This window comes from Ahaetulla prasina, chromosome 4 (genome assembly GCF_028640845.1).
Source record: "Ahaetulla prasina isolate Xishuangbanna chromosome 4, ASM2864084v1, whole genome shotgun sequence".
In the NCBI taxonomy this organism is placed as follows: Eukaryota; Metazoa; Chordata; class Lepidosauria; order Squamata; family Colubridae; genus Ahaetulla; species Ahaetulla prasina.
This window is the reverse complement of record NC_080542.1, coordinates 104,292,976-104,313,995: the sequence shown is the minus strand read 5'-3', so window position 1 is coordinate 104,313,995 and position 21,020 is coordinate 104,292,976. Positions and strand designations below refer to the sequence as shown.

At 37.7% G+C, this 21,020-nt stretch overlaps 1 protein-coding gene across 5 annotated transcripts in view; it reads right to left on the bottom strand.

Annotated features, from left to right (window-relative positions):
• The window catches only part of OSBPL3 (oxysterol binding protein like 3), a 132,717-nt gene extending 111,697 nt beyond the window's left edge, over positions 1-21,020 (bottom strand). For 3 of the 5 annotated variants that reach the window (XM_058182102.1, XM_058182106.1, XM_058182107.1), the window contains exon 1: positions 19,764-19,917. The gene's annotated coding sequence lies outside the window, so the exon portion shown is untranslated. Of the gene's footprint in view, positions 1-19,763; positions 19,919-20,899 lie in introns of those variants that run through there. The other 2 variants (XM_058182103.1, XM_058182105.1) reach the window with 2 other exon arrangements.

Sequence of the window (21,020 nt, the reverse complement as noted above, 5' to 3'; positions counted from 1 at the left end):
TGGATTGCTCGCCCAAAGAAATCTCGCAGCAACCTCAAACTGCCCAGTTTGAAGCCCCCCTTCAGCATTTTGAAGGTATTTCAGGCTAAGCTTGTGCACTGAGAAATCTCATTGCCACTGAGCCTAGAAACACTTCAGTTAGAATTACAGGAGATAGTGAGAAGTTTCTCAACAGGCCTAGAGGCGAAGATGCTTGCCTCCCACTCGGAAAGTTGAGAGTTCAATCCTGGGTAGTAGATGTTTCTCTCCTAGAATGCAAAGAAAAAAATATCTGCTTCTGAACTCTGAAGGCATCAGGAAGGGCATCCAGCCAATAAATCTGTTTGAGACTCAGCTCTATTCAGTCACCCTGACTCTACCCTGAATAGGGACGACAGCATCATAAAAAATGTTGAGGAGTTTCTCCTAAGCACTGGACCAAAATTATGTCAATACTGCTTGCTTCATCTAACGCAACTGGGTAGCCTCTTCACTTCAGAAAAAGCAATTATGGACACTGCTTTGCTGAAGTGAGTCCATCTTACCTTTCCAGACTTGGGCAAACCAATTTTTAACCAGATTTAGAATAATTTTTTGTTTTTGTTTTTAAAGTAAATTTAGATAGTGAAGTTGAAGGCCAGCACATAAAAGACTGAAATAAATGAAAAATACAACTAAGAAATAATCATAGTTGGCTTTCTTTATTCCAGACTCATATATGCAGTGCTTAACATCAAAGAGATTTCTGAGGACCACATTATATCTTAACAATTAGCTGATTATAATAAATCTATTTTATTTGTGATTTTTTTATAAAAGGCAATATAGTTGCACATCTTTTTTATATATTTATGAAATGAAAACCAATTTTCAGAAGCTATATACCTAATGAAATACTCAATGATGCAAAATTGGCATAGTAAAGATCTAGCACAGGGGTGTCCAAAGTTTTTTTGGTGAGGGCCAAATACAGAAAAATAAGCAAAGGCACGGGCCACACCATTGAACCGGGGGGGGGGGGGAAGGGCTATTTTTTTTCATACCAGTTCTGTGGGCGTGGCTTATTTTGGGGTGTGGTTGAGGAACTCTGTGAATTGAAGTCCACAAGTCTTAAAGAGACCAAGTTTGGACACCCCTGATCTTGGCTTTTGTTTTGTATTTGGTATGAACTTGAAACTCCCTTCGTTATTCCCTGCCCAAGGGGTGGAGGCGCGAGGAGCCTCGCCAGGCGGCCCGAGGAAGGCGAGGGTAGAACTGCTGGGGTCGGGCACGGCCAGCAGTCTCCCGCTCGCCGCCGCCTCCTCCGCCCCCTCCCTTCGTTATTCCCTGCCCAAGGGATGGAGGCGCGAGGAGCCTCGCCAGGCGGCCCGAGGAAGGCGAGGGTAGAACTGCTGGGGTCGGGCACGGCCAGCAGCCTCTTTCCCGCTCGCCGCCGCCTCCTCCGCCCCCTCCCTTCGTTATTCCCTGCCCAAGGGGTGGAGGCACGAGGAGTCTCGCCAGGCGGCCCAAGGAAGGCGAGGGTAGAACTGCTGGGGTTGGGCACGGCCAGCAGCCTCTTTCCCGCTCACCGCCTCACCTGTTTCTCGATGGCTGTCACTGCCGCCATGTGTGTCCGACATGGGGAGGCACGAGGAGCCTCGCCAGGCGGCCCGAGGAAGGCGAGGGTAGAACTGCTGGGGTCGGGCACGGCCAGCAGCCTCTTTCTCGCTCGCCGCCTCACCTGTTTCTCGATGGCTGTCACTGCCGCCACGCGTGTCCGACATGGGGAGGTGCGAGGAGCCTCGCCAGGCGGCCGAGGAAGGCGAGGGTAGAACTGCTGGGGTCAGGCACGGCCAGCAGCCTCTTTCCCGCTCGCCGCCTCCTCCGCCCCCTCCCTTCATTATTCCCCGCCCATGGGGAGGAGCCACGAGCCTCGCAGCGAACCACCGGGCAAGTACCGGGAGGCGGCCGAAAAGGGCCATATTCAATTATACTTTCAGAATTTGCTGCGGGCCAATAAAAACTGACCCGCGGGCCGCAGTTGGCCCGCGGGCCGTAGTTTGGACACCCCTGATCTAGCAGTTATTTAACAGATACACCCGGGAAAAGATGAAAAGGTTTCTTTCATTGCTGCCCATAATTCCCAATTATATGTTTAACTATATCTGTTGACTCAAATGAGTCTTATTATGCAACAAATAGGATATAGAAATATGTTCATGTAGGTTGCTTATAATCTTTGTTTTGGTGAGATACTTCATAAATAAAGTATAATTGGGGTGAACCTATCAGCCATTCTACCTTATTAACAGCTAGGTTATACCTGTGTTGTATGTACACAGAAATTTCTGCTGGTGAATGAAGCGGAGAGGTATAGCCATTCCACCTTAAGGAGGATTCTTCAAATACCTACACAGCTGTATTAAGCAACTACAACCAGTCCATGTTACGGCATGTACATTGAATTTTCTTTTGATTCCCTGCATTTTTTATAATGGATCTTAATCAAATATACAAAAAAGCACCTTTATTTTTTGTATTCCAGTTTTCCTAATATAAACATTTTTAATTGCAATTTTTCTGATGCAATTTTGTTGCAATTTTTCAATGAAATGTTGCTCTACAAAGTTTAGAGAAGTGATTATGAGGAAGAAGGAAGGAATCCAGGAAATGTGTTTGCTTAAAATTGTAGATCTATCCCTATGTACTATCACAGCTGGCTGCATACCCTCCACCCTTTTATCTTTCTTCTTCTGCTTATGAAGGGGTTTCATTTTGCCTGCAAGTTGAATCAATAAGCAGAGAAAAAGAGAAAATTAAAGGTCTTGTGTCTTGTCTAGTTTCAGAAAAAAGCTGAGAAAGATATATGCAAATATTGAAAAATGAAATATGCAAGTCACCACTTAAAATTAGCAAGGCATGCTGCCTCTCAGAAAGCAACATCACTTGAATAGAAATACACTAATCTGATTCTTCAGATGATCTATTAAAACTAAACAAAATTCCCCCCAAATTCTGCAGGGTGACATGCCATTCATCTCATTCAAAAGCTTCCCTAAGGTTGGACAGTATTCCTTGAAGTTAACGCCTGGTATTTATGTTTATATTATTTTTAAAAAATGATAACTGAAGAAGCTTCTTGGAAGAGAAGCAAAATGTCTTCAAGGAAAAAACAGTCCAGTTACCTTTTGAAAAAGCATCCTTGGGACAACATTTTCAAATGTTTCATTAAAACTGCTGCAAATCTTTGGGGCACGGTGCAAAATGAATATATCACTCATCTTTTTGCCTCCATTGTGAAAGGACTTTAATGAAAGTAACTGATGCCTCTTCAGCCCATTCCAGAAAAAAAATCCTGCCATGCATTCTTAATTTTGGATTACCTCATTGTTAAACAGAATTCATAGATTATTAATATTGCATAAGAGTGTTAAAATAGCTTATCTCCATATCAGTTGTGATATATGATATATAATAAGGACTAACATTTGAAATCCTACTTTTAAGTACGGGCATGTAATCAACTCCAAACAACTTGCCCAACTCAGCTTATTACTTCTTTCAAGTACTTTCCCTCTTTCACACTATCACAGCTTGCCAATTTGACAGCTTTCATAACACATTGCTAATGATCATGAGTGAATAAATAGGAATTACTATCTTCAGTCCAGCAGTCAAAATGGGCCCAAGTAGGAGTGAGTTGACCGAATGAAAGCTAACTTTTATGTAAGATATAATTCTGAACTCCAAAGCAAAATCTGTATTATGAGAGGAAAAGAAGATTAATGGAATTTTAAAAGGAGAAGTCTTCCTTTGAATCTTCAAGAGTTGTAATTATATTTCATGTTTTTTTTAAATATAGCAGCTATATAAGATCATAATTTCTGTGTGTCACTGAAGGCTGTACATTATTTGATTCAGGTGAGCAGGGCTGTTTTTTGCTGCTTCCAATTTTGAAGGGAAGGGATATAGATTTATTTTGATTTAAACCCTTTCTCCATTGAAGATACATGCATTTTTTAAGATTACCTTCCTACAGAAAGTCAAGGCAATCCCATAGGTAACTCTTCAGGTCTGTAGGAATGTACACTCTTAGCTTAACCCAGACTACTTTTATATAAAGGGCTCTGCACCTGTCAGAAAGCATCTCCTGTGTGTTTTCTGGCACATGCAGTGTTGCATTATTGTGCTGAATTATTTGACTCAACTGTGATATCTTAACCACTGTAAAATTTTGTTTGTTGAAAGCGGTTGTAGCTCCATTTCTCCATAGAAGGAAATTCCTGTCTCAGCTTTCTTCCTTTAAGAACTTTAAAGAAAGCCAGGTTGGTGTAGAGCTTAAAGTGCTACCCCAGAAACCAGAAGACTGTGAGTTCTACTCCCACTTTAGCATGAAAGTCTAATGCAGAGGTCTTCAAACTTGGCAGCCTTAAGACTTGTGGACTTCAACTCCCAGAAAGCTATGTTGGCTGGAGAATTCTGGGAGTTGAAGTCCACAAGTCTTAAAGCTGCCAAGTTTGGGGACCCTTGGTCTAATGGGTGATTTTGGGCCAGTCACTCTTTCTCAGCCCAACCCATCTGACAAGTTTATTGTTGTAAATTATTGTAAAAGGTGGTGGAGGAGGAAGGACCACCTTCCTCACCACCTTGAGTTACTTTTAAGGCAATAAAGATGGGATAGAAATGAAATAAATAACAAAGGAAACAGAATTTATTGTTTTGCTGATCCTTTGCAACAGTTCATACAAAACAAGAATTCTGTCGATTTCTTCATGTTTCTTCAGCAGTGGAATAGCTCCATAAACTATTCCTCTTTTCTGTCTCTCCCTCTTTACTTTTGCATAGAGTAAGAATGTTTTCTGCTGCAAAAATCTGGATTACCAAGAAAAAATGTCATTTGGAGCACCTATATCTAAGAATTGGATATGGCTTCTCTTATATTGATTTATAAGAATAGAATAGAATAGAATAGAATTTTTTATTGGCCAAGTGTGATTGGACACACAAGGAATTTGTCTTGGTGCATATGCTCTCAGTGTACATAAAAGAAAAGATACGTTCATCAAGGTACAACATTTACAACACAATTGATGATCAATATATCAATATAAATCATAAGGATTGCCAGCAACAAGTTATAGTCATACAGTCATAAGTGGAAAGAGATTGGTGATGGGAACTATGAAACGATTAATAGTAGTGCAGATTCAGTAAATAGTCTGACAGTGTTGAGGGAATTATTTGTTTAGCAGAGTGATGGCCTTCGGGAAAAAACTGTTCTTGTGTCTAGTTGTTCTGGTGTGCAGTGCTCTATAGCGTCGTTTTGAGGGTAGGAGTTGAAACAGTTTATGTCCAGGATGCGAGGGATCTGCAAATATTTTCACGGCCTCTTCTTGATTCGTGCAGTATTCAGGTCCTCAATGGAAGGCAAGTTGGTAGCAATTATTTTTCTGCAGTTCTAATTATCCTCTGAAGTCTGTGTTTTTCTTGTTGGGTTGCAGAACCGAACCAGACAGTTATAGAGGTGCAAATGACAGACTCAATAATTCCTCTGTAGAATTGGATCAGCAGCTCCTTGGGCAGTTTGAGCTTACTGAGTTGGCGCAGAAAGAACATTCTTTGTTGTCCTTTTTAATGATGTTTTGATGTTAGCTGTCCATTTGAGATCTTGCGATATGATAGAACCCAGAAATTTGAAGGTTTCTACTGTTGATACTGTGTTGTCAAGTATTGTGAGAGGTGGAAGTATGGAAGGGTTTTCCTAAAGTCTACCACCATTTCTACGGTTTTGAGTGTGTTCAGTTCCAGATTGTTTTGGTTGCACCACAAGGCTAGTCGTTCGACCTCTCGTCTATATCGGATTCGTCATTGTCTCGAATGAGACCAATCACTGTTGTGTCATCTGCGAACTTCAGTAGCTTAACAAATGGATCATTGGAGATGCAGTCATTGGTATACAGAGAGAAGAGAAGTGGGGAGAGCACACAGCCTTGGGGGGCCCCTGTGCTAATTGTACAGGTATTTGATGTGATCTTGCTTAGCTTCACCTGCTGCTTCCTGTTTGTTAGGAAGCTTGTGATCCACTTACAAGTCTGTTCCGGTACCTGTAGCTGGTTTAGCTTAGTTAGAAGAATGTCTGGAATGATGGTATTGAATGCTGAACTAAAGTCTACAAAAGGACCCTTGCATAGGTCTTTGGAGACTCAAGATGTTGTAGGATGTAGTGCAGAGCCATATTAACAGCATCATCTGTTGATCTATTTGCTCGGTATGCAAATTGCAAGGGGTCTAAAAGCGGATTCGTGATGGTTTTCAGGTAGGAAAGCACTAGCCTTTCAAAGGTTTTCATGACTACAGATGTTAGAGCAACTGGTCTGTAGTCATTTAGTTCCTTGATGGTGGGCTTCTTCGGCACTGGGATGATGGTAGAGCGTTTGAAGCAAGAAGGAACATAGCACATCTCTAGTGATTTATTGAAAATATGGGTGAAGATGGGGGCCAATTGGTCAGCACAGACTTTTAAGCAAGAAGGAGTTATCTTGTCTGGGCCTGGCGCTTTTCCTGGCTTTTGTCTGTGAAATAGGTCCTGCACTTCCTTTTCTGTGATCACTAGGGGTTGTGAACCCAATGAAATGGGTTCACAACGTTCTAAATTAACTGTTTTGAATCAGTCTTGACTCCTGGAGACTGTCTGAACTACTCAATGTTATTTTCTAGGCAAGATTTGTGAAACTGATTTGTAATTGGCTTCTTCTTCCCAGGGCTGAGAGAAAGAAAGAGGGAGAGATGGAAAAGGAGAGACTAGTGTACCCACGCACAGGTATGTAAAATATTTGCATTTTTAAAGTTTTTTACTCAAAGCCCAACTAAGACAGAATATGAAACAAGTATTCCTAGAGCCAAAATAGCCAAAGGCATCACCTAAGATATGATAGATGGATCTTTGCTGTAAAGTCAGTCACTGACAGTTACAAGCTTTTGAAGTTAACATAAACTATGTTATTCCTATAAACTGACCCGGATCAGCAAAGAATATTTTAATTTTCTTGATTATTACTGCATCTTGTTTTCAAAACACTAATAGCAGTAACAATCATTACCATTAGTAGGGATACCAGATCTCAACTGCAAAAAGCCAGATAGCCATCATATATCCAGAGAGATGCACAATACTTTTGTGCACATTAGAACACAATGCAATTGTTCTAATAGTTGTCTGAATTTTATCAGCCCAGATATATAATAGCTATCACTCCAAAAAGAGGTGAAGTTAAAATAAGCATTTCTTTTTTTTTCTTTTTTTCTTTCTTTCTTTCTTTCTTTCTTTCTTTCTTTCTTTCTTTCTTTCTTTCTTTCTTTCCTTCCATCCATCCATCCATCCATCCATCCATTCATCCATCCATCCATCACATTAATTTCTATTGCTACTCAGTTCTATATGACTCTGGGTACCTATTTTGAGAAGAATTGCTACTCAGTTCTATATGACTCTGGGTACCTATTTTGAGAAGAACAAAACAATGGTTTGAGAAGACAAGCAGAATCATCATCAAAGGTAGTTTAATGCAAGTTTAGATTTAGAGTTCATTGGAAATCAGTGAAACATAACATGAGCGCGTGCATTCTTCCCTTACTGGGTATATGAAAGGGAAAATATAAGGTTTGCATAGTTACAGAATTCTATGACTGTCAATTTTCCAAACAATTACTAGAACCCCAAAATTATCCTCTTATTTTTTCTATCACATTTTGTCTGAAAGAAAAGCAATGGAAAACAAACTTTATCCCTCCATCTGAGTGCAGGCTGAAATCTTATGGACACTTGTATTGAAATAGACCCCACTTATAAGACAAGAGTGGGCAACAAGTCATTCTCCAGCTTGCCTGGAACTCCCATTCACCACTGATAGGTTGATTAGGATTAAGAGGAGTGATGTTTACAGTCTCTTAACAAACAGATATTGCCTAATTCTATTGAATATATACACAGAAATGACTGTACTGTGCATGTCCTAATACCAGAGTTTTATGACCAGAGAAAGGGCAGGCAACCTGCAGCACCTAAATCCCTTTTCTACGATCCTCTTTAATCACACAACTGCAAAAAATTGAGGTTGCAGGATCCTTCTATTTTACTTTATTGAAAACACAGTAAACAGTTGTTCAAGTTCTTCATACGTGACCATCAATGGCGTCATCCATGTTCATGCTATTTTTTCTAACATCATGAACAGAAGCAGTGTTTTGGAACATGACAGGTGCAGGAGCTTGTGAAAAGTCATTCTATGGAGATAAATAATGCCACACATGTCATGATAGATAACTGCATCTCTTTCTAGTAACATCCAATAAATGATCAAAATAAGCCATAATCCAATATGTAAATATACTCTTCCTCAAATACCTTTGTAAATCAGTGAGTAATTAGGAAGTTTAATGGAGGACAAATGCAAATGCAAATACAAATAGGTATCTAGATGAAATCACTGGATTGTTCAGGTTTAATTATCAGGCTCCAATAAATGTTACACAAGCCTAATTATTTGCAACACAGAATTAACATCCTCATACCTCCAAGGAAGATATTGGCTCAATTTCTTTGTTGACATCAAGTAACATACTTTAACAAGGATTTGTGAAAGCTGGATGAATTACATGTACCATGTTTCATTAGCCAAATATCCATATATTGACTGCAAAATTATTTTCCTCAAAACATAAATATTAAGTTCCTGACACAAATGAAAAGCATACTTTCCCAGAAAGAGAAGGAACAATATCAATCCCCTTTACTTCCACACCTTGAAAGTTGTCAAACAAGTTCTACTGTGGTAGTTTCACAGAAACCATATGCTCTATATATTTTAGGATGTTCTAAATAAAGTGAAAGGAAATGCAGATAATCTGCTCTTCATGTCCCTACTCACTTGCAATATCAAAGGGAAGCTCAAAAACAAATAAACAAACATGGCTCAAAAGGGAGATTTTGTATAGAAGGAATTGGTCCTGTTGTACCATAGGCACTTCATGTGCTATGACCTCTTTAAAGAAGGCAAAATCAGGAAATGAGTGTCACTAGGAATCCTAGAATTTATTATGTGATTATAATAAATACTGTTAACAGTATCTTGAAAGTCCATCAAATTCCCTTCTCTCTTTCAATTTATACCTAACACAATCAAAATAGAGTTACTCCAAGTTTCTTTTTCATGCTTTCTAGTTTCACAAGACTCAAATATCCTTACTGTAATGCAGTGGTTCCCAACCTTTTCTTGTTTGAGGCACAACCTTTTCTTGTTTGAGGCACCCTTGGAAAGCCTTTCAAAAGTTCCCGGCACCCTTATAAGGAAATAGATATTTAAAATCTCCGTAGCTCAAAAGTTCCCGGCACCCTCAAAAGATCTCACGGCACCCCTTAGTGCCGCGGCACACTGGTTGGGAACCACTGCTGTAATGGCTTGGTATTCACTTCATCCTTCTCTGAATAAATCCAACATTTCTTCATTCCTTCTTTACAATAATACTCTTGTCCACCTGGCTATTTTTATATTCATTTAATTTTAAAAGTAGAAAGTTGGCAAAGAGTTGACCTCAAAATATTAGCGAGTCCAACACATGCATTCTTAAAAAATTGAAATAATAAGGGGCTGGAGCCCCTCATTTGTTTGGATATAGACACATACAAAATGTTATATAAACGATAGAGATTTTCTTAGGAGATTAAGTGGGTGGAAGGAAACACTCTCGGTAGTTTCTCTTCTGGTAAATTAGTACCTACACATCTTATGAATTAACAAGCCTGCCCCATGGCATTTTGTAATGCACTCTCCAGCTCAAAAATGTCACCTACTTGTAGGTAGCTTTTCTCTAAGTGGTGGTCCAACGTGGATGTACTGCTTTATCTTAAGAAATACGCTGGTTAACGGGGTTTTTTTTGCATTTATATCCCGCCCTTCTCCGAAGACTCAGGGCGGCTTACATTGTGTTAAGCAATAGTCTTCATCCATTTGTATATTATATACAAAGTCAACTTATTGCCCCCAACAATCTGGGTCCTCGTTTTACCTACCTTATAAAGGATGGAAGGCTGAGTCAACCTTGGGCCTGGTGGGACTTGAACCTGCAGTAATTGCAAGCAGCTGCTGTTAATAACAGACTGCATTAGTCTGTTGAGCCACCAGATGCCCCTTTATATACTTTCCCGTCCTGTATTTTCTGTCTCCTGTCTCTTGGAATTTCTAAATACCAAAAAAGTTCATAGGGATATAATGTGCTGATTTATCTAGTGCATTATGTTTGAAGAGCTAACACAAATTGCCACTTAGTTGTTTGCTCTTCTGGATCTTTAATTTCTTTCTACTTAGCATTGGAGATCAGCTTGACATTTCACAAGGCTGGTATAAATTTACTAAAAGGGAAACAATTCAAAGGAAGAAGATCAATAAATGTGATATAACTCCATTCCAGGCTACTTAAGAGTAGTTCAGACTCAGACAGTCACTATTTATGTAAAACCCTAACAGATACTAAGAAGAGCAGAAGCAACCCTATTTGCCTCTTTGAGGTAGCCCAGGTTGCATTTCTGTAACACCTAGGAGATTACAGCCCAAAATAGAGCAAGGTTAGGTTTTCGTATAACCAACTATGGTACATTTTTGGCAGGACTGAGCCTTCAGTTTATTATTCCTTATGCAACATGTCCGTCTGGGGTCTTTTGTTATAAAAAGGTAAAGGTTTCCCTCGCACATATGTGCTAGTGGTTCCTGTCCGAAGATGTCTCTGTAGTCATGGAAGCTGGCATGGCTGAATGCCAAAGGTGCATGGAACACTGTTACCTTCCCACCAAAGGTGGTTCCTATTTTTCTAGTTGCATTTTTTTTAACATGCTTTCGAACAGCTAGGTTGGCAGAAGCTGGGACAAGTTAATGGGAGCTCACCCCGTTACACAGCACTAGGGATTCGAACTGCTGAACTGCCAACCTTTTGATCAACAAGCTCAGCGTCTTAGCCATTGAGCCACCATGTCCCCTCTTTTATTATACACCTAGGCAATTGTCCCAAAATGCTCACAGGATGTATCTGTTCTGTTTTGCTCAACCTCTACATTAAACCTTAGTATGCTAAAGGAACACGGTGGCTCAGTGGCTCACTGTTAAATTCCATTCTCTGTGAAAAAGTAAATTCAGAGTCTGGAACACTCCCCAAAATGCCAATATCATTAGAAATGCCTTGACGCAGTTATGTCTGTGTACCAGTTGCAACCATTTTCATTGATTTTCATACTTTCTTATTTTCTTCCAAAATAAAATAAAATAAAAGTATATATTTTTTAGCTAAAAAATTACTGTCTCTGATGAGGAAAATTTCATGACAATACAAAATAACTTCCCAGAATTGAGGAAAATGATTTCTTAAGCCTAACGGAAATTTAGGTGAAGTTTGTTGCCTAATCTTAGGTAATCTCTTCCATTTCATATATACAGATACATATACATTATTTATTTATATTTCATATTTTTAAACTGTTCGTTTTTAAAGAGGGACTCTACGTGACATATAACATAACTAATAAGTAAAAACAACATAGAAAAATTAACATTAAAATTAAATTAGAGTTAATTTTTAAAAAATTATAGAATAATGAAAATTAAACATCAAAAGGGGGAAAATCCTATGATTTAGATTGATTTTATTAAAAAAAATACCAACCACTAAGCATTTTTTAAATGAAAGTTGCAAAAATTATTATTGTAACAGCTTGTTCAGATTTTAGGCTATATTCTGATATAATCCTAAATTATACCGTTAGCTAAAGATATGACACATATCCTAGACAAACATCAGTTTGAAGGAAGGAAGGAAGGAAGGAAGGAAGGAAGGAAGGAAGGAAGGAAGGAAGGAAGGAAGGAAGGAAGGAAGGAAGGCCACACTGTCTTTAAGTAACATGAGTTATCAAAAGCTGTCACTTTTCAACTAACTTTTAGAATTATTGTACCTATCTATAATCAGAATTATGAATTGTATTTAATTATAATTTTATAATTAGCAAAGATAATTCATCTTTAAAATTATGCTTGAAAGTTGATTTTCCTTATTAAATCATAGTTAAGTCATAATTACATGGCAAGTTATGGCGAATGGAGATGTTGGAAGCCAGGGATGTTTTCCGAGTTGATGTTATCTTTTATAAAGCTAAGATATAGATTATACCCAAAACAAGACTTGAATAAAGAGTTGCCCTAATCTCAATATTTAAAATTCTGAAAACTTATTTTAAACCTGACACTAAAAATGAGGTTGAAATTAGCACTACTGTATTGCATGATATGAGGGATTTACAAAACAGCAGAAGTTTAAAAAATTGGCTATGCATTTCATATAATGTTCCAGCTATAAAAGTCCTATCCAGAACCTTAATATCTATATAGCTATATCTATATCTACGTATATCTATATCTATCTATCTATCTATCTATCTATCTATCTATCTATTGAGAGAGAGAGAGGGAAGAGGGAATGGTCTTGAGCAACAGGAGGAATTAATACTACCAAGAGAATTGTTGGATAAAAGATATCTGATTCTGGATCACAAATGTAATCTGAGTAAATGTACTCAGGCAACACCATCATTAGTTCTCATGAAGATAAAGGGAGGAAAGGGGAAAGTCAGAAAGTGTATTATTTTATTAACAAGGGATTTGCATCAAACTACAAGTAAGATTGTAATATCAGAAACTAGAGAGGCATGTTAATAGTAACAGCAAAATGCCACTTTTTTCTTAGAAACTGTTTATTAAAATGTCTTATAGACTGCAAGAAAGAACCAACACAGTTAAAAGCATATGCTTGTCTTCCTTAGCAGAGCAGCAACTCTTGAAAAGAAGTGATAAAAAATGAAGAAATAAAGATGAAAGTTCCAGCAACAGATTTTCTAGTATTCCCTGCAACTAAAACACCACAGCCCCTTTGGGTGTCATAGCTCCAAGTAACGAACTCGGGAAAATCAGGATCATGCAGTTTATTAGGCATGCTCCAGATTATGGTAATAAACCTGCAGCCCAGTGGTGAAATGCTCACGGTTCGACCGATCCAGTAGCAATGGAGGCAGGTCGTTTGGAGAACCAGTAGCAAAAATCCCTGCCCATCCCCCATGCCCAGCTGAACCATGAGATTGTTGGAACCTTTTTTTTTTCTTTTAAAAGCATTTTTTAAAAAGTAAGAAAGCTGAAGCCTGCTAGGCAAAAAATGGGGGGTGTAAGCAAAAAATGTGGGTGTGGGGGTCTGTGAGAGAGACAGAGAGAGAGAGAGAGAGAAAGAAAAAAAAAGAAAGAGGGAGGGAGGGAGGAAAAAGGAGACGAAGGAAGGACTACAAACCTGGCACTAGACTAGACGCATCTTCAGAAGATAATCCAGAGTTGGAAGGGACCTAGAGGTCATCTAGTCCAACCCTGCTCCAGCAGGACTTTGTTAGTGATTCTGTCTTTTGATCTCCTAGTCATAGCCACGCCCACCCAGTCACATAACCTCCACCAAGCCACGCCCACAGAACCGGTAGGAAAGAAATTTAGATTTCACCACTGCTGCAGCCCTATCTTTATTTTCAGTATTTTGTTCCAAAACTACATATTTAGTTATTTGTATCCCTACACCATTCTATACGATCAAGAGATTCATCCACTATTAACAAAGTGGTCTCAAATTAATAGGGCATTTTGAAGTTTTATGTTTCCCATAAAAGAACTTATACTACTTTTCAGTGTCAAGCAGACCAGAAACTCACTGCTTTGTTCCACCTGCTTATGAAAGAGGGTTGGCTTAACTTCAACTCATATAGTAGTAGTGCTGCAAATCTGGGCTGTAATCCACAATCCATTTACTCCAGATCAGCCTAATTAAAATCACAGGAACTGCACTTGGGTCAAGTAGTACAAATGACTTTTTAGGTATGTGTCATTTCAAGATAAAGTGTATTTATGGCATGTAACACTTCTGGTCTAATGGAGCTTCCCATTCATTTGTTGGTTTATAGTTGCTTTTAAAAAGATACAGCCAGAAATTAAGATCATCATAAATTATATACTGACTGTTAATAGCTACTTCAACAGAAGTGAAGTAGGACACCATAAATTATATACTGATTGTTACTTGCCTACATCAACTAAATCACTGCCATTGCTATGATTAAAAGTTTCTCCAAACCAAGAATTTGCTTGGAAAATTAGACAGAAATATCAAAGAACTAAACACACAAGCATCTTAATGGAAAGCAAAATAACAACTTAAATGTAAAATCTGTACATTATAAAGAGGCTGACTTCAATCACATGGGAATCACTTACATTCCCATACAGATAAACCTATGTGAGTGCATCATGGGAAAGTGTCTCTGGCACAGCCAAGGACTGCAGCTGAAGGGCATCTGAAAAACTAGTCATTTGCAAATTAAGCATTGAAAAAATAAAGCTGGAAGATAAAACAATTCTAGCCAATTTTTTCCAACTACACAAAAAAAATCTATACATCTTTCTTTTATGTTTTTTTTCTTTACATGATAAAATGATGTAATGATGAACATTATATTGGACTGGCTGTTGTTTTGATTTGGATTATGAGATGTTATTTTAAAGTAAGTTCATCAATAAAGTTCACTATTTGTTATATATAAAAAGTAAGTAGATTCACCACTCACTTTTAGTGGTTTAGTGAATAATTCATAAATGGCAATGAATTACCATAAATGGTATGCTATAATCAAGCATATCATTCATTGTATTCCATGTCTAGTCTCTCTTTTATTGAGTTCAACTCACAAATCTGCTGATTAAATTCAACAGAACTACTTTATGACATAACACCCACAGGGGGCCAAGGATGGCATGTTGCTGCATGAATCACTGGCTGTTTGCACATCCAATTCAGAGTGTTCATTATGTTGAGGGCCCCAACTCAGAGAAGCAATGAGAAATCGGGACTTGTTGGCGCTTTATTAAGATCAGCTTTTGGAACATCTGGACTTCAGAGACACATATAACCTCTTTGTCTTTAAGAGCGCTTTGGAAGTATGTTTATTTCACAGAAATAGCTTTCTTTGTTGTTACTCCAACTGAACGCTGTCTCAAATTTATAAATGTAGATAGTGTGAAAACAAATATATTGATCTATATTGACAAACTGAAAATGATGCAACTTATATACTTGTATCAGATGTTGTAATGCAAGTACTAAGCTGGTTTCATGATGTCACAATGCACATGTTGTCATTTTGGTGTCACGGAAATTTGTTATGAATACTGTTGTGATGACTGACCTCCATGAGGAAGGATGGATTACAAATGCTAGAAGTAACATTGCCTCAATTCCCTATACAACTGGAATTTGAAGGCAGGATGAGTATATAATAAACTGTCATTCAGTATGGTCGCTGTTCATAAAGTCTTCGTCCACATCACAGCTTTGTAGAGCTATTGCACTGCAACATAATCCCAGCAAGCATATTTCTGCAGGGCATAGGATCAGAAAGACTCTGTTACATGTTATGAAATTTGCTTTTAAACTGACAGAAAAAGCTATCAATATGTATGATCCTCTCTCCCTCACAGTTTGGGATGTTAAGTTATTGGAAAAAAAAATACATGATTGGAATACTGTAACAATTTCATCTAAGTCAGGCAAACAAATTTAGGAAGTACACAGTACTGATGCATAAATTTTATGTTTTGACATGCAGGCTCACAGCTTTATTTATACTATTTTTTTAAAAAAAGACAAATCCTGTCTTACAAATAGTACTATAATTTGCAAATGTTTTGTCGGTGTCTTAAACAGAATATGTAAGGCGTATTTTTAAAAATCAGTTTCATTTCAGACATCTATATTTCCTGTGCAAGCAGTTAATACAAGCAGTTTACCACAGTTGCAACTGTTTTTCTTGCCCTTCCTTAGATTATTTTATTCTCAGAGCAATGTTTTCATTGAGCAATTTCTCCGTTACAACATAGGCAATAATGCTATGCAAACCTAGGAAACATAATCTGGCATTGTGAAAGTAGAAGATAATCATTACAGTTCAGACATAAAAGTATAACAAGTACAAACTAGACATGGTTCAGCTCAAACATTATAATCCTGTTGTGCATGTATACCAGCCATGCCATACCAATAGTAAGACTACACACTGCATTCCACAGGCAACTGGTTCTGATAGTCAAGAAATGGAAGCAAATTCTGATATGCTTTTATGACAGGAAGGAAGGGAAATATTTGTGATCTGTTTTGATAGTAAAACAAATTCCCTACTTTTCAATACAAGAATCTTGGTGTGCCAGATGTGACTACCGTATTAGTTTCTGTAGTTCATTCATGTCTTAGGCTAGGTTTGCAAATCAATGTAGTCTATTTCTGAGGACTATAAAGACTGTTAGAAGAGGTGAGCGTTCATTAGCTTGCTACAGTCTGCAATCTAAACATAACTGAAAGGCAGCAGGTTGAGGAAGAATGAGTTTTAGAGAAAATTACAGGATACCCACAAAACTTTTTAAAAGAGTACAGCTGCGATGGGCAACGGCCACAAAATAATAAGTCTAAAAATGTAAGCCACATGAACCGCACAATGTTAGATTTCCTTCTCCCACAATTTAAGGTGTAAAAATATGGGGGGGGGGGGTTGTTACATAAAATTTTGACCAAATTAAATGAGACCTTGGAGCTCTTGAGCAATCATAACAGGGAGAAATTAAGTTGGATAATACGGTAATTAAATTACTTGAAGCACAACTAGAAATAAACTCAAGATCACCACAGGTTTTATACTTCATTTATTCATCCCTTTTGGCAGTAAAAACACCCAATTTATAAGCTCTTCTAAAACAGAGAAATTAGAATCATTGTTTTGGGAATCTGCAACTATCAGTGGAAGTTAAAAGGTAAGTATTTCCTCTTATGATTGTCATACTCAAGAAAAGCACCTAACACAATATTGCAATAATCTGAAACATATGCTAATAATCCAGAAACAAGTAAACTTTGTTGCCTGGTATTTGTCATTTGATCCAAATGTATATGAAAACTGGAAACTGCTGCACACTGAGTTCATTGTTCTACTTCCCTATAAGGATTAGCAAAAACTTTTCAAATTTTTGGCACATTTGATTTTTCTACCTGAAAATGCTGGGCTCTTTAGCATTCAAAACAAAAGTTTAAGCATTCCTTGTTCCTTTTTTTCCATTTTCATTGTGGTGACTGTCATAGTTGTATTTAACACTACTGCAATTTCTAAACTATGTTGTGCAAAGCAGGCACCCAATACCATCAGCTTGAAACATTTCAAGCAGGGATGCCAGAATTTAAGAGTGACTAGGAAATTATTCTATACTGCTTTGTGAACAATATCCAAATAACTGGATTTAATTACCTCTTAATCCTCCTTCATAATATAGTATCCCACAAGGAGAAGGAAATAATGCATCAAATCCCCAAAGTATCTAATCCACCAGCACTTTCTGCAAGCAGGAAAAATACAATTATTTTCAAAGGCTCTGAAGTTAGAGTCAATAGCCAGCTGGCTGCCCACTGTTATTTCCACGGTACACAGTCAGAGGCCAAAGTCAGAAGTTGTTCCCTGCTGAATTCTTCCAAGGAAAGTCACCTTTCCACAAGCATCCCCCCTGCCAACATATCCGGCAATATAAGATTAATTCTTAGAAACACAGGATTAATAAAGCAATTAATCTAATATCAGCTGCATTTCAATAGAGAGAAATATTTATGTTAAAATCTTCTGGAAGCATTCAAAATAATTGAAAATCCAAATGAAGTAGCAGATAAAACAAGGTAATGTCAGAAACTCTTCTTAATAATCTTACTATGAGTTGCACAGATAATGTTCAAAATCTAAATCTGTTAAAAAAAATGCAAATGCAAAAACACTGGTCCTATTTATTGAAATTTGCAAGTTTCAATTCTAGGTAAAAGCTAATATTATAAGCAAACCAGGGAAACAACACATCCATATATTTATACCTTGCTTTAAGTCAAAATTATTTTTTAACCTAACCTGTGAGTTCTCTCAAAAGCATGATGATACTCTGAGGAACCCAACATTTAAAGACGAGCTCTGAAAGAAAGGGGGTGTATTAAGCCTAAGAAAATACATTGTTTCTTCTTATTTGGACAATCTTGATCCTCAAAACACTGCACTAAAATTTTGATGAGAGATATATTGCGATGGATTAATGATTAGCCTCACACTTATTAAACTCATCCATGTTTGTTGTACAGAACTACAAATAAACTGAAGAAAAGTTTAGACTCAATCAGAATGACAATTTTAAACTGTGCTTGAAAGTATCTTATTCTGAATTTGCGGAATAATGTAAGAGGCATTCAAATTTCTCAGTGTTAGGGCCAACATGAAAATTATTCCCTTCTTGTAATTCTCCTTACCCCAGCCCATTTTTGAATTAGAGAAAATTTCAATAAAAATTGCCTCTATTAAGTTACAGATAACTAGATCAGTTGGTTGGATGCTTTAAACTCATTTTTCAGAAGTGCTGTGACTTAAACTTCCTGAAATGCCAACAAATTTCCAGATCTGATATTAACTATTTCCCATAATCTTCCTAATCGTAAAAAAGTCTTTGTAAAGAAAATGTTCTTTTCGATTTTAGTTATGTTTTTGTTGTAACATATTAGTTTGATGTAAACTGGCCTAAGAAAATGGGGAACCTAAAAATAAATTAGTTTCTATCTTTTGATGGATCAGTTGTAAAACAAGAAACTATACACAAATATTGACTTCATAGCACCCTTTGGCAGGTAAAAACACAAATAGCTTTTGGTGCATTTGAGCCATTTCATAGATCCTTGATGATACATATACAGTTCACAAGCGGCTTTGTCAGTGTGGGGCATTCATGCCCCATATACTATTTTGTCTAGCTTTTTGCAGCCAAGAAATAAGAAACCACTGAGGTAAACATATATGCCTATCAATGATGTATTTTGGGAATACATCACTGTATTTGAGATATTAGATGGGGTTTGTTTCCCAAAAATAAGCATATTTTTTCCTGGAAAAAGTAATGTATTTACAGTAGTTTAAAAATGAACCACATATAATACTATAAAGACTTTTAAAATTACTGCTTGAAGGATGAATCTCTATATGGCTAGATAAGTCCTGAAACAGTTGTCTTATTAGCTTCTATCCTGGTTGATAATCAGTGTCTTCATGGCTATTAGGGTGAATGGGGTGATTTTTAGCAGAGATTCTTAATACTCTATTAATTTCCTTAGGCAGTTTTTTCCTATAGCAGCTTAATATTTTCCAGAGATATTACAGCTTCTATTAGCCCCTGCCCAGAAGTTTCATAATCTGCAATATGACTTCCCTAAACATGTAATAAACCATATTCGATCAGAAGAAAAAGCACCAGTTTATTGGCTCTAACCTCACAATTTAGACTAGCAATCTTACTCTCAGAAGGAAAAAGCTAAAAGCCTTCAAAACCTGATTAAATCATGGGTGTAATCTAGTTTTTGCATCAATCTAAAGAAATTCACTTTAGTTTCTGGTCTTGTTTATATCGATATATGTCGAATTATCTATGCAAGAGCAAAACTATTTATAACACTACTTTTGCAAAACAAAATGAATAGAGGGAAGAAAAAAAAAAGCAACTAAACATGAAAAAAACATGCTAAAGTTGTACAAAATCCAGTCTGCTAGAAGTTTTTTTCCTGCCCCCTATATCATTTAAAAACAAAATCTACCCGAAATAACAAGCTTTCCTGAAATTTATTCTTACCTGAGATCTGGCAGCAACTTGAAACATAGGTTAGACAAGTATAAGCTTTCTCAAAGCTGTTGTATCTTTAGCGCGGAGAGAGTAACACCCAAGAGGCTTTTCACCTCCTCTGAGTAAGCTGCCAAAGCTAAAAAGCAAAGAACAGGGCGGACGGGAGCGACAAACGGAAATATATTCACTTTAGGCAGCGCTACCTGTGGAAATAGGGTGGAGCCTCTTGAGCTCGTCCCATTTCGGTTCCAAGGGGTCTTCAGAAGGAGTAGAGAATCGTTTCCATTGATTGACAGTTGCTTTGACCAAATGAAATCGTTAGAGCGAATAGGTTTTGCATGCGCTTTCCTGGGCGGCGGGGTGTTTCCATGATGTCAGTAAGCAGCGTTTCTAGGGCAGGTGGCAAGGGGCGATATGATGCGGGCGGGCAGATACCCACGGAGAACAAATCAAAGAACCTATCTACCTGCCGGCGGGGTAAGACTTCTGTGTGCAAGGATGGTTTACCCTAACTGTGCTACCTTTTCCAAAGTTAAGAAGAAAAGATGCCTAGCCTGAAACGTAGGTGGGTTTAAGTTTAAATCCAAAGAGACCCAGATATTTTAAATATAGAAAAGGTTGCGCTTTGTGCAAACTCAAAATTTTATTTCAAGGAACTAATCCCTCCACCTCTTCCAAATCATATGATCTAATTATTAATTTATTGGACTTTACAATACAAACACATGCAAACTCGTTCTTTTAATGTAAAACAACGGTCAGGTTTTAAGAAACACAATTTTCCAGAATACCCCACGCTCGCCCGGGGTCCTTCTCGAAAGGCATCCAAGGTATTTATTACAAGAAAGGAATACCAGCACCACTAAATAGCAATAGTCTCCAGCAAGAGGCAAATGCTTAAAAAATGAACGCGTTTTAGTGGAGAAATATTTGCAACGGAGGAGAACTTAAAAGGATCGTAACCAAGCTGGAAAAAACAACAACAACCCCTTCCTTCGCTTCCATACCCCACCAAGGAAACTGTATTATAATGACGATTCAAGCATGGCTAATTAGACCAAAATAGCACTTCGCTACCTTAAAACCATTTCGCAGACAAACCGAGGGAAAGAAGAAAAATGCAATAAAGATTTCAGGAGATGTACCTTATTTTTTTAATTAAGAAGCAGGAAACAGCCCCAGACATGCTCACATCGCTTCGGACTCATTTCAAAGTTCTGAATACTTGCTTCGCTCTTCTCTTCTCTTTCTATGGATTCTCAATGC